Source organism: Triticum aestivum, chromosome 2A (genome assembly GCF_018294505.1).
Source record: "Triticum aestivum cultivar Chinese Spring chromosome 2A, IWGSC CS RefSeq v2.1, whole genome shotgun sequence".
In the NCBI taxonomy this organism is placed as follows: Eukaryota; Viridiplantae; Streptophyta; class Magnoliopsida; order Poales; family Poaceae; genus Triticum; species Triticum aestivum.
The window spans coordinates 615,840,367-615,854,724 of NC_057797.1; positions in this window are offsets into that span (position 1 = coordinate 615,840,367).

The following is a 14,358-nucleotide window of genomic DNA, read 5'->3' on the forward strand; positions in this document are numbered from 1 at the left end:
CCTAAGCCTTGGCCAGCTTCCTTCCTCCCCCATACAGCTCCAGGAGCGACATTGTACTATCAATCATCCAACTACACTCGGCGGGACTAGGGGTATTATATCTCCGGAGAGCCCCGAACCTGGGTATGTCTGGTGTCCCACGCCCGCTCATGCCAACCTCGCCTCTGGAGTCCACCAGCGCCCTCGAGCCTCCTCCTCTCTTTAGCCATCCCTTGGCATCTGCTGTGTGCCCACCACGACAGTTGGCGCCCACCGTGGGGCGGCTCAAGGAACTGACCGGGAACATGCTTCAGATGGGGCCCTTCTCCTACACCGACGAGTCCGTCACGCTGGCGGACAACGTCGTCGGCGCGCTTGTCGCCTCCTTCGCCGCGCTGCGCATCTCCGACGCGTTCGCGGCCGACGAGTATCCCAGCGAGGTGCTTAGCTACTCCGACTCTCCCCTCTCCCTCGGCGGCGGCATTTCCGCCGGGGCAATGGACGTCAACGTAGAGGTCTTTGTCACCGGCGACGGCGCCTCCTCCTCGTCGAGCAAGACAAGGAAGGCTGCCGAAGCCAGGTGTTGACACCAGATTTTGGCATGGTCATGAATCTGGGTTCATATGCAAAAGTTAGAGGCAACACTTCGCAGGACGGCCCTGAGTGAGAAAGTATTCGGCCTTTGTCGGCTGAATGAAACCTTGCCGGGGTAAAACCTTGCCGATGTGAGGGCTTGCTGGCGTGAAAGCTTGCCAGCGGAGAAGCTTGCCGACGTGGAAAGCTTGCCGGTGTGAAACCTTGTCGGGGAGGAAAGCTTGCCGGGGGGAAAAGCTTGTCGGGCGAAGACCTTGCCGGGGCTGAAAAGCTTGCTGGGAAGGAGCTTGCTGGGTGGAAACTATCAAGGCCAATCTGACCAGAAGCTGAAGATGGGCTCAAATGATTATCTAGATGGACTCGGATGAAGAAGTGTTCAACATGAAAGTTATTCGTAATGTCGAAACGGTCAACTTTTCTTTTGGAGTCATCATCATCCGACGTAGTATATGACCTGCAGAGACGCTACAAGAGTCGGATGGTCCAATCAGCTACATGACCGAGTCCGACTCGAAATTAAAGATGACCCCGTGGAGTATTCAAGATGGCCTTATTTGGAAAAGTGATCAACATATGGATTGTTGGCCTCATCGAAGTGTACAAAATTGATATTTGAACCGTCTCCATCGGAAGTCATATGCAGGTTCCACGGCCCGCGCAAGGAGTAAGACAGAAGATTGGATCAGATTCGGGCTGAATCCAAGTGGGACCAGAACTAGGACTCTAGGTCGTGAATTGATGTGATTTTCTTGTAAGGAAAGCCTAGATGAATCCTTTGCTTGTACGGGAAGTCTAGCCACCTCTTATATATGTTGGGGGTGACGGTCGATTGAACAACACACAATCGAACAAATCAATATACTACTTTTTCATCTACGTTTTATCTCTCCACCGTTTTCTCTCTCGTTCTTCGCTGTTCTTCGTGTTTGAGAGCTGTGAATTCCAAGGCTCTAGGGGCGAGCGAATCGACCTAGGGCAGCCCATAGCCGCCGCACTGCCTGACGGGGTCCCTCCCGGGGGTGTGGGGTTTTCGGGTCTGCAAAAGCGCCCGTCGACTGTCTTGCGAATCGCGCTATCGGTCGGGTCTCCATCGACGTGAGCTACGGTGCATCACCCCCGGCGTCGAGGGTACACGTGACGTGTTCGTGTGTCAACACACTTTTTGGCGACTCCGTTGGGGAACAAAGATCAATCGTCATCCTCCACCATGTCTGATATTCCCAAGCCATCTGAGGTAGACGCCGATAACATCATTAAGCCCATTCTTGATGAGATATCGTCCGATCATCGCCAAGTTTATGAGGAGTACAAGAAGGCGCGCGAGGAGAAGGACTTGCAGGAGTTCCTTGCAAAGTTCAAGAAGGATCGCCAAGGCAACATCACTCCGATTGAAGAAATCAAGTTCCCTCCTCTTCAAGCCGAGCAGGTTAAAACCTCTGTAAGTACTGCCTTTTCTCCTGAGCAGTGGGCTGAGATTGAAAGTCGTATTGCTAATGGTAACAATCTAGTCTACCAAACTTTCATAGGAAATACTAATGCTCAGAAGAATACATCTCAATCGTCTAGTGGTAATGATGGTGTAGCTGCTAGTGTGCAAAACCCTAATCTGGCTTTACCTATTGCATCGGCGCCTCTCGTGCCGATGGCTTATTATCCTACTCAAACAAATCAGATTGTGACTGCACCTATTAATCCTATTATGAGCATGCCAGGTTCGATGGAAACGCCGAACCAAACCCTACCTACAGCTACAACCACTCGGCCATTACCGAACTGTAGTTCGGCATACGTGCCACAGTTCATACCTACTGCTAGTAGTCCTACTCCTCCTATGCCGCTACCACAAGTTGCATCGTCCACTGTGGATGATGGTCTAGCTAATCTTAGAGAGGAGATGGCTAAGATGCTTCGAGAGAATTTTGGAGTTGAGTTACCTCGTAATCGGATTTACCAAAAGCCGTACCCCGAGTACTTTGATGCCATCCAGTGCCCTCCGGGATATAAGATTCCAGATTTTGTTAAATTCAATGGAGAGGGCACAAAAACCACATGGGAGCATGTTAGTCAATACTTGGCACAATTAGGTGAAGTAGGCTCACTAAATGAGTTGAAAGTGAGGTTATTTCCTCTATCATTAACTGGTACCGCATTTTCATGGTTTTCTTCTTTACCACATGGTTCCATTCGGGTTTGGTCGCAGCTAGAGCAGAAGTTTCATGATCACTTTTATAGCGGCGACAATGAACTCAAGTTGTCACATCTAACATCGGTTAAACAGAAGCATGATGAATCGGTCTCCGATTACGTCAAGAGATTCAGAGAACAAAAAAACCGGTGTTTTAGTTTGGTGATAACCGAGAGGGACTTGGCGGACCTAGTGCTGAGTGGTTTGAGAACTCCCATTAGAGAAAAGCTAGAAGGCTATGAGTTCTTAAATATCAACCAAGTCTTACAAAGGGCTTTGGCTCAGGAAAGCCGAAGCAAAGACCTCAGAGAAGTGCATAGATACAAAGCCGATCGTCCAAAGATGAATATGGTGGAATATGATAGCGATCACTCGGACGATGAGGGTGATGTTTTTTCTACTGAATTTTTTTGGCCATCTAAGGCCAAACTCTTTACTTGCAATGATCTGAAACCGATTCATAAGAATCGTGATGAAGAGATGAAGTTTACTTTTAACATTGCTAAGTGTGATAAAATATTTGATGCTTTGCTACAGGCTAAGATTATTAGAATATCTCATACTTTACCGTCGTTTGAGGAGCTGAAACGGCATGCTTATTGCAAATATCATAATTCTTTTTCTCATGCTACTAACGATTGCAATGTTTTTCGATGGCAGATACAATCGGCCATTAATGACGGACGATTGAACTTTTCTGAGATGCAAGTTGATAAACAGCCTTTTCCGATGAATACCATGGATTTGGAGGGAAATAAGCTACTCATTCGGCCGGAGGTTGCCGAATCTGCTAATAAAGCTAATGTCATTGTTGGTGAGCCCAGGAAAGACAAGGAGGGCGACAAGGTCTTGGGGAGACAGGTTGTGCTTGACAAGCAACCCTGTGGCAAGGAGGCAATCAAAATCACCATCAAGAATCCTACACTCGGGGGTCAACCGCAAGCGCAAGAAAATACTCGTGTTAAATTTGTCAAGCCCAAAAGTCCAAAAGTTGGCAAGTGGAAGACGAATGAAGCTAAAGTGCAGCGCAAGAAAATCAAGCCAACTTTTGATATGTTGTTGTCCAAATATGCCAATCATGCAGCCGGTTCTAGCTCTAACCGGTCACCAAATTTGAAGCGCTCAAGGTCACCTCCTCGGGAAGAATTTCAGCATCATGCAAGGCCATGTGGGTCGTGGGCGCCAGGACCATGGGCACCGCCTCTCCCCTATGTACCATATTACATGGGAGACTTCAATGGAGGATGGGGGCAGCCCCCAATGGCCCCTTATGCTTTTCATCCGGATTGGGCAGAACAAAGGAGGCCCGTTCATGAGAGACTTTCTTATCCCACACGAGGCCGTTTGAATAATAGTGTCAATCGGCCAGTGCAAGATAATCAAAAAAGGGTCGGCAAGCAAGAATGGCGTGTTAAGTCGCCAAGTGTTGTAACGGTCGAGTCAAGCAAAGGCAAGGAAAAAACCGATGCCGACTCACTCATCTTGGGCACCGAAACATTCACCATACAATAGCCGATTATGCATAGCAATCCGACTGAGCTGATACTTGCTATCGCACCAAAGCACTTGGCTAATGACCTTGAAAGAAACACCAGCCAAGTAAAGATGAGAGATCCTAAATACGCTCAGCCAAAGTGGTGTCCTCCAGGGCTGACAAAAACACAAAAGAGGAAACTACATAGGTTAAGGAGTCAAGAGATGACAAAACAAGAAGCCGAGAAGCAAAGGGATAAGTTGTTCAATGACACTCGGCCCATGGTGCCTACAAAACAAGTGTGGAGGCCTAAACAAATACAAGATGCAGTCGCTTCTACACCTATCACAGCAACACCTGCGCCACCAAAGGAGGACGATGCGACAGCTATTACATCGTCTGCGACACTTCTTACTTGTCCTTCACCTGGACAAATTTCAGAATCGGTGGATGCACTTGAAGAAGAGGATGATATGTTGGACTATGAGTCTACGCCGGTTCATGAAGGTATGGATATCAATATGGTGTATTACTTACCTGCTGAGTTTCGAGCTGTAGATAAGGAAGGGGAGGTAGCTCAGCTGGATTTTGGCCCTAAAAATGCAAAATTCGAGAAGCTAAAAGACCCAGTAACGCATCTGAAACCGTTGTATCTCAGAGGTCATATCAATGGATCACCGCTCACTCGGATGCTTGTTGATGGTGGTGGTGTGGTGAATCTTATGCCGTATTCGGTCTTCAAAAAAATTGGGGCTGCATGATGAAGAGTTGATAAACACCAACATGGTACTCAATGGATTTGAAGGCAAAGAGAAAACGGAAGCCAAAGGTGTGATGTATGTGGAGCTCACGGTGGGAAGTAAAACTTTGGCTACCGTATTCTTTGTCGCTGAGGTGCAAGGTAACTACAATGTCATACTAGGCCGTGATTGGGTTCATGCGAACCAGTGCGTGCCATCCACTATGCACCAGTTTTTGATTCAGTGGGTTGATGATGAAGTGGAAGTCATTCATGCGGATAACTCAGCCTATGTTGCTTTGGCCGAGGCGTCAGTGGATTGGCAACACCCAAATGCTACTTGCTTGACGGGACGTGACTTGTCAGAGTTTGATTTTCTCAGCGCAACCAAGAATGGTTTCGTGCCTGTCTCTTTAAAGCCGACTGAATGCAATTGGCTCCAAGGTATGATATGCTTAAATGGATCCTAACTCAGAGTGGTTACAAAAGCGACTTGTAGAATATCGGTCCAATGAGAACGATATGTATGAGTCCATAGAAGAGTTAGATGATATGGATAAATTAGGACAAGGTTTTACATCGGCCGATCCATTAGAAGAGATAGATATAGGAGATGGTTCAACTCCTAGGCTGACATTTGTAAATGCAAATTTAAGAGCCGATCATAAAGCTAAGTTGATCGAGCTGTTGAAAGAATATGTCTGTTGCTTTGTGTGGGAATATCATGAGATGCCAGGTTTAAGCCGAGAGCTAGTGGAGCATAGGTTACCTATAAAGGCTGGTTTTAGACCACATAAACAATCGGCCAGAAAGTTTAATCCAAAAACATATGACCGGATCAAGGAAGAGATCGGTTGTTTGCTTAAAGCTAATTTTATTAGACCTTGCAGGTATGCCGAGTGGATTTCTAACATTGTCCCAATGGAAAAGAAAGGATCCGGTAAGTTGAGAGTGTGCATTGACTTTAGAGATCTGAATAGGGCTACACCCAAAGATGAATGGCATAGAGATTGATCCCAAAAAGATAGAGGCCATACAGAAAGTGGAAGCTCCAACATGCAAGAGAGATATGCAAAAGTTCCTTGGCAAGGTCAATTACTTGAGGAGGTTCATAGCTAATCTGTCAGGGAAGGTTGATGCGTTTAATCCTATCCTTCGGTTAAAGAATGATGCTGATTTCACTTGGGGGGCAAAACAGCAAGAAGCATTTGATATGATCAAGGATTATTTGTGCACTCCTCCGGTGATGAAAGCACCCAAGCATAGGGAACCCTTCAGGCTTTACATTGTAGCAGAAGAAGAAGTTATTGGTGCTGTTTTGAATCAAGAAACCGAGGGAAAAGAGCATGCTATTACATATTTGAGCAGGCGCTTATTGGACACCGAGACAAGGTATACATTTATTGAAAAATTATGTCTATGCTTATATTATGCTTGCACAAAATTGAGACATTATTTAGTGCCGAGTGCTTGTATAGTAGCTTGTCAAACCGATGTCATTAAATACATGTTGCATAGGCCAATTCTTAGTGGTAGAATTGGCAAGTGGGCTTATGCTTTGATTGAATATGATTTGGCGTATGAATCTCTAAAATCCATGAAAGGCCAAATTGTTGCTAAATTTATTGTTGAACATCGGATTGATGACAAGTATGACATTGATATAAACCTTGTCTCATTAGTACTGTGGAGATTATATTTTGATGGTTCAGTTTGTAGCAATGGCCAAGGTGTTGGTATTGTTTACATATCTCCCCATGGTGCTGTTTTTAAAGCCTCATGCCGCTTAGAATATTTTTGCACAAATAATCAAGTCGAATATGAAGCATTGTTATTCGGTTTAGAGATGTTGCTTGCTATAGGTGTTACACATATTGAGGCTTATGATGATTCGTTACTAGTGGTGCAGCAAATATCCAAAGTCTTTCAGTGTTTGGACGAATCACTTAATGTTTATCTTAATAAATGTCTAGATATAATTTCTACTTTGGATTGTTTTAGCATTGCTCATATATCTAGACATGACAATTAGAAAGCAAATGAGTTGGCACAACAGGCATCCAGCTACCATGTTGATCATGGCGTGTTTCATATTTCTGAAAAGCCGATGTCTAGTCTTGCCGACGTAGGGGAGGCCAAACAGGAGCCCACCGTTTCGGCCATTAATGAAATATTCAATGCAGGAGAAAGTCAAGACTGGAGGAAACCCATTGTTGATTATTTGTGTGATCCTAGTAGAAGGGTGGACAGGGTTGTTTCATCGAATGGCTTTCAAGTATACAATGAGAGATGATGATCTCTATCGCCGAACGGTTGATGATGTTCTTCTAAAGTGCTTGGACGAGGACCAAGCGAGAGTTGCTATGGGGGAGGTCCATGAAGGTATTTGTGGCACTCATCAATCGGCTCCCAAGATGAAATGGTTGCTATGACGTGCTGGATTTTATTGGCCGACTATGATTAATGATTGCTTCAGATATTACAAAGGGTGTGAAGCTTGTCAAAAATTTGGTGATATTCAGTTGGCTCCTGCTACTATGTTACATCCCATTATCAAGCCGTGGCCTTTCAGAGGATGGGGTTTAGACTTTATTGGACAAATTCATCCGTCTTCCTCAAAGGGGCATCGGTTCGTATTGGTGGCAACCGATTATTTCACTAAATGGTCTGAAGAAGTACCTCTCAAGAACATGACACATACGGAGGTGATTAAATTCATAACCGAACACATTATTCATAGATTCGGCATTCCTCAAACATTGACTACAGATCAAGGCTCCTCTTTCATGTCACACCAAGTTAGAGAATTTGCCAAATCTTATAACATAAAATTGCTCAATTCCTCTCCATATTATGCCCAAGCCAATGGACAAGCCGAGTCTAGCAATAAAATTTTAATCAAGCTCATCAAGAGGAAGATTGAGGATAATCCAAGGAGATGGCATGAGTTGTTGTCTGAAGCTTTGTGGGCACATAGGATCTCAAGACATGGTGCTACAAAGGTGACTCCATATGAGCTAGTATACGGTCAAGAGGCTGTTTTACCGGTGGAAGTGAATGTGAATGCTTTGAGAATAGCCAAACAAAATGATTTATCGGCAGTAGACTTTTATAACTTGATGATGGACAATATTGATGAGATTGCCGATAAACGTTTGGCTGCTTTGAAGGCCATAGAGAGGGACAAGTTGAGGGTAGCAAGGGCTTACAATAAGAAGGTTAAGTTGAAGAATTTTCAAGTTGACGATCTCGTCTGGAAAGTAATTCTCCCGATTGGTTCAAGGGACAGAAAATTCGGGAAGTGGTCTCCAAGTTGGGAAGGTCCTTTTAGAATTGCAAGAATAGTTCCCGGAAACTCTTATTTGGTGGAATCCATACAAGGGGCACTATTACCTCGAGCTCTCAATGGCAAGTACTTGAAGAAATACCACCCAAGTGTGTGGCAAGAAGCCTAAGTGGGCAATGGCTGATATATGACTATCGCCCTTAGCACAGACATGGCCGATACCTGATTATCATCCTCAGGAAAATAAATGGCCGATGGAGTGTTGACATCGTCCTTAGAACAAACACAATACAAGTTATTTTTCGGCACACAAGCTTTGCCGAAAAACAGGGGGGGCATGTGTTGACACCAGATTTTGGCATGGTCACGAATCTGGGTGAGAAAGTATTCGGCCTTTGTCGGCTGAATGAAACCTTGTCGGGGTAAAACCTTGCTGATGTGAGGGCTTGCCGGCGTGAAAGCTTGCCGGCAGAGAAGCTTACCGGCGTGGAAAGCTTGCCGGCAGATAAGCTTGCCGGTGTGAAACTTTGCCGGGGAGGAAAGCTTGCCGGGGGAAAAGCTGGCCGGGCGAAGACCTTGCCGGGGCTGAAAAGCTTGCCGGGAAGGAGCTTGCTAGGTGGAAACTGTCAAGGCCAATCCGACCAGAAGCTGAAGATGGGCTCAAATGATTATCTAGATGGACTCGGATGAAGAAGTGTTCAACATGAAAGTTATCCGTAACGTCGAAACGGTCAACTTTGCTTTTGGAGTCATCATCATCCGACATAGTATACGACCTGCAGAGACGCTACAAGAGTCGGATGGTCCAGTCAGCTACATGACCGAGTCCGACTCGAAATTAAAGATGACCCCGTGGAGTATTCAAGATGGCCTTATTTGGAAAAGTGATCAACATACAGATTGTTGGCCTCATCGAAGCATACAAAATTGATATTTGAACCGTCTCCATCGTAAGTCATATGCAGGTTCCACGGCCCGCGCAAGGATCAAGACAGAAGATTGGATCAGATTCGGGCTGAATCCAAGTGGGACCAGAACTAGGACTCTAGGTCGTGAATTGATGTAATTTTCTTGTAAGGAAAGCCTAGATGAATCCTTTGCTTGTACGGGAAGTCCAGCCGCCTCTTATATATGTTGGGGGTGACGGCCGATTGAACAACACACAATCGAACAAATCAATATTCTACTTTTTCATCTACGTTTTATCTCTCCACCGTTTTTCTCTCTCGTTCTTCGCTGTTCTTCGTGTTTGAGAGCTGCGAATTCCGAGGCTCTAGGGGCGAGCGAATCGACCTAGGGCATCCCATAGCCGCCGCACTCCCTGACGGGGTCCCTCCCGGGTGTGTGGGGTTTTCGGGTCTGCAAAAGCGCCCGTCGACTGTCTTGCGTATCGCGTTGTCGGTCGGGTCTCCTTCGACGTGAGCTGCGGTGCATCACCCCCGGCGTCGAGGGTACACGTGACGTGTTCGTGTGTCAACACCAAGGCCGCGGCGGAACGGATCGAGTCATCTGATCCGTTGCGCGCCGCGATGCAGAGCCTCCGCATCCCCATCGGCACCGACATCGACGCCACCAACATCGCGGAGGCCCGAACCCAGCTCAAGGAAAGGCGCCAGCAGATGCTGGACCTGTCCGAGACGCTCGCCGCCACTCAGCGTCGCCTGGACGCCACTCAGCTGGAGCGCGATGCCGCCTACGGATTCACGCCCGCCGTGGTCGACCCAAGCCGGGTCGCCGATGTGCGTGCCTGGGGAGGAGCGATCGGCCGGGCTCTCGGCGCCGTCCCAACCGTCTATGAAACCCCAGCGAAGAACATGCACGCTGCCCAGGCAGCCGCAGCCGGCCTGGACCAGCTCGCGGGTGAGGAGCTGAAAGAGCGCATCGGGCGGATGCGCGAACTCCTCCACGCCGTCAACACCCAGTAGGACCGTCTCAACCATCTCGCCAAGCTGGAGGGATCTGGCTCCGCCCGCCTTGGCGGGTCCGGCGAACTACTGCACACCGCTTCGTCGCCACCCGGCGAGGCGCACTCCGGCCGAGCCCGGACTCGGCGCGACCCGGCCGCTACGGCCGCCGATGGACTGGGCGACGAGCCTATCCTAGAGATCCTGCGCGGACCCGGCCAGCATGGCCGACGTCTGGCTCCAACCGACCCACCCCCCTCCCCCCGTGGCCTGGCCGCAAGTCGACTCGGCCCGCACGCCATCGACGACGCCGACGCTCGCCACTGCCTCGATCGGCTCGCTCACTCCCTAGAGATGGAGGAGAGCGGCGCTATCGGGCCGGCGTGTTTCGGCCCCCGCATCCGGGAGGAGCCCTTCCCCAAAGGATTCATGCTCCCCCGCGACACCCCCAAGTACAACGGGACGGTGAAGCCAGAAGACTGGCTCACCGACTACACCACGGACATCGGCATCACCGGTGCCAATCGTCGTCTCGCCGTGCGCTACGCACCGCTCATGCTCCAAGGGTCGGCCCGGCACGTGGTTTAACAGCCTGCCGATGGGCAGCATCAACAAGTGGGTGGACTTCGAGGAAGCCTTCATCCGCAACTTCACGGGGACCTACAAGTGACCCGGCCGCCCTAGCCAGCTGGCCATGTGCGCTGGGGTCGGCTTATATAAATGGGGGCGCATCGCGTACGTGTGGCCGCCGTGTGCACGCGTGGCGAGCGAGAGACGCGCGTCGTCCGGTCTTCACTGTGCCGTCCGTGAGGCATCAATGAAGTAGGCTGACTGGCGCGGCAGCGCGCGGCAGCTTTGGCATTGATTCGCCGCGGGAAACGAAGCGATGAGGACGACGAAGCGGCTAGAAGAGAGACGAGTCGCTGGCAAGGAGGGCCCACGGCTCTTTCGCATCAAAAACAATTCGTCCGGCGCCTCCCAGCGCGCCGGGTTCGGGCTGGATCCGCCGGCACTGATTTCGGCTCAGGCCGACGAAAATCGAGCTCTTGGGACGTGACTGGACCGTTTTTTCGGCGTCAGCGCGAAAAAAGCCTGAGGAGGCCTTTCTGGGGCGCGGCTGGAGATGCTCTAAGGTGTACCGATACATAATGGAGCGTAGAATCTACATTGACTACAGTACAGAGCTGTGTGAATCTCATAAACATCCAACGGCATCCACCTACTCGGTAGAAGCCGGTACCGCTAGTTTTTCATTTCGCAAGCTCGACGGTGTCTTCCACCCTCCAAGCACATTAGAATTTGAGTACAACAGCACCTTATAAATCACATCGACCAAAAAAAAACCGGAGGCCTACAAATTAACTGGACAAATGCACACTTTCACGTTATGGATGAAAAAATTTACAACAAATCATCCAAAAACTATAACCGGAGAAGCGGTTGAGTAAGAAGGAACCCCATTCATGATCTGTTTAAGCGTCTTGTCCTTCTCCTCGTCGGTCCACTGTGACTGTGAGTGCTGCTGCTGCGTCGCCATCTCCCAGTCCCAGTGGTCCTTGTCCCGAACAAGCCCCTTCTTGAGCATGGCGACATGGCGCAACGCCGTGCTGCACACTCCCATGACAAGCCTGACGAGGTAAACCTGCCTCTCCGTCCCTTCAAAACCAGTCATCACAAACTCCTTGAGGTGCCGGTGCCCACGCATGGCGGGCCGCCACGATATCTCATCGCCGCTGGGCTCCTCTTCCTCTTTGCAAGGCGGCGGGGCAACGTGGACATGGAGGGTCTCGAGGGAAGGCACCGTCTCAAGGAGGAGGCGCGGCCACGAGACGTCCCAGCACCGAGGCACGTCGGCGACCAGCAGCCGCCGGAGGTTAGGTAGCAGGGACAGCGCCGGCGAGGAAACGGACGGCACGATCCATCTGTCAGGTCCAGTGAACCGAACGATCATGCCCGTTACGTCCGGGATGCACCCACAAACGAGGCAAGCTCCAGCTTCGTGCGTGGCACAAAGTAGCGGCGAGCCGTTGCCTCCGTGACGCCCCTTCACAGGGCGAGGTTGCATTGCCTGAGGCAGGGGCACGAGGCGGCCTCGAAGCTCACTCTCGTGCCCAGGGAGGCCAGGCGCTCGAGCCTGGGAAGAGCCCGCAGGCATATCCCTATGAACCCGACGCAGCGGTCGACGACGAGCTCCGTCAGGTCCGACCCGGGGGCGTCCACGGTGATCTGCCCTCGTATGTCAGCGGTGTAGCAGGAGATGAGGTGGAGCACCTGCAGCTGCGGGCACGAGGTGAAGACGCCCTCGTACGCCGAGTCGCCGACACGGGCGTCGACATGGGCGTGTCCTGCAGGACGAGCACGGTGAGCGCGCCGTGCCCGCGGAGCGGCGGGAGCGCGCAGCCAGCAAGCTTGAGGCTTCGCAGGCGTGACGCGTGAGGGTGCCCGCAGATGCCCTGGCTGGGGAAGGCGTGGAACTTCCGGCGTTGCGAGTAGACCGGCTTGGCGACGGCCACGACGTCGCGGACCTCCCAAGCATCGATGGCCGTGGAGATGAGCCGGTTGATGCAGCCGGTGTTGTGGGTCGAGAAGAACTCGAGCGTCAGCCTGCTGACCCTCCGGCCGGCCGCCGCGTCCGAGAGGCGCTCGGCGGAGCTGGCCAAGGCGCGCATGGCGCGGCGCTCGTACCTCCTGATGTGGCGCATGGCCTTCTCCACCTTTGCCGCGCCGGAATTGTGGTGGAAACCGGTGACCTCGGGGTCCCGATGGAGGAGGAGCCATCTTTGGTAGCGCGGCGGGAGTATGTCCCCGACGCGGAAGTCGAGGACGGGGTGCTCGCGGGGGAGGCCGGCCCAGCGCTTGGAGAGCATCCCGGTGGCGAGAACCGTGCGGGTGTCGAGGCGGCCCAGGATGTCGAGGAGGAGGTCGTCGGATAGGGCGCTGATCCGGTCATCACCGTGGACCGCCTGCGGCTGGCAGCTGCGGCGGCGGCGCAGAAATCGATCCCTCCCGCTCCTAGCTATCATGTGTGAACTACCTCCACCGGCGCCACGAATAGTCGAGCTTGCTGCGACTAAATAGACCGTCTGCGTCGACACTGAAATCTGTCTGGATACGGTACGACCTGGAATCGGAGTAGAAATAGTATCCGAAACAGCTCTGCCTGGGCGGAGATTCGAGTGCGTGGAAAAAATCTACAGTTACCTCTATCTCTATCTCTTCTCTATACTACCTAAAAGAACTGTAAGGTTCCCTCTCCCCTCTTACGTCGTTAGTTTCGTTAAGCCTTCCCGCACCCGAGCTATTGATTTTTCTTCACGTGCTCCCCACGTTGGTTTTCCATGGAAACCACTCCTAAAGAACCGACGCCAATTGATTTCCCTGCCTTATCCCAATTTTCCATAGAAACCACTACTACAAAACCGACGCCAATTGATTCCCCTGCCTTATCCCGCCTGTGATCTGGCCGCCGCCACAAGCTCCCCGATCTGGCGAACGACAGGAGGACGCGCGCTCTCCGTCAATGTTGCGTGACACCCAAGGATTCACCGATGCCGCCCGGAGCTATTTTGCAGCGTCGAGGAGAGGGTGGGAGAGAGTTCATGTCTTCCCTAGGCTCCCGCCGCCGGGCTGGTATCGTCACTAGGACATGGAGTCGATGTGGCAGCCGGCCACGCCCCATTCTTCTCCTTCTCTGTCCCAGTTCATGCTCCCCTGCCTCTTCCCCCATTCTTGAGGTCAATCTCGTGATGGACTCCTGATTTCTGAACATATATGTTTCTTGTTGTGCTGCAGCCTGTAGGTCGTTGAGGTAGGGTGTGGCAACTCACGATACGGCAAGAAGGTACTATGGTACGGCGTCGATGGTGACGACATCAGCTGCATCAACCTCTACCTGATGAACGTCCAGCTTATTTTCACTTGGGAGTACGTGCTGCTGATGCTATGTGAATTTCCGAGCAATCTCGCCCTTTGCAGATCGCCTACCCATGTCACTATCCCCTGCAACAAGTGATAACTCGGTAACAGACATCGCTGAGAAAAGAAATTGGGAGATACCATGTAAAAAAAAACAAGTGCAGCAATTCTTATGGAGGCTAACCCATAATTGTTTTCCTTTGAGACTCTCCCTGAAGCGTACAGGTATATTGTGACACGATGTGTGTGTGCTGCAAAAGATTAGATAAGGAGAGCCCCCGT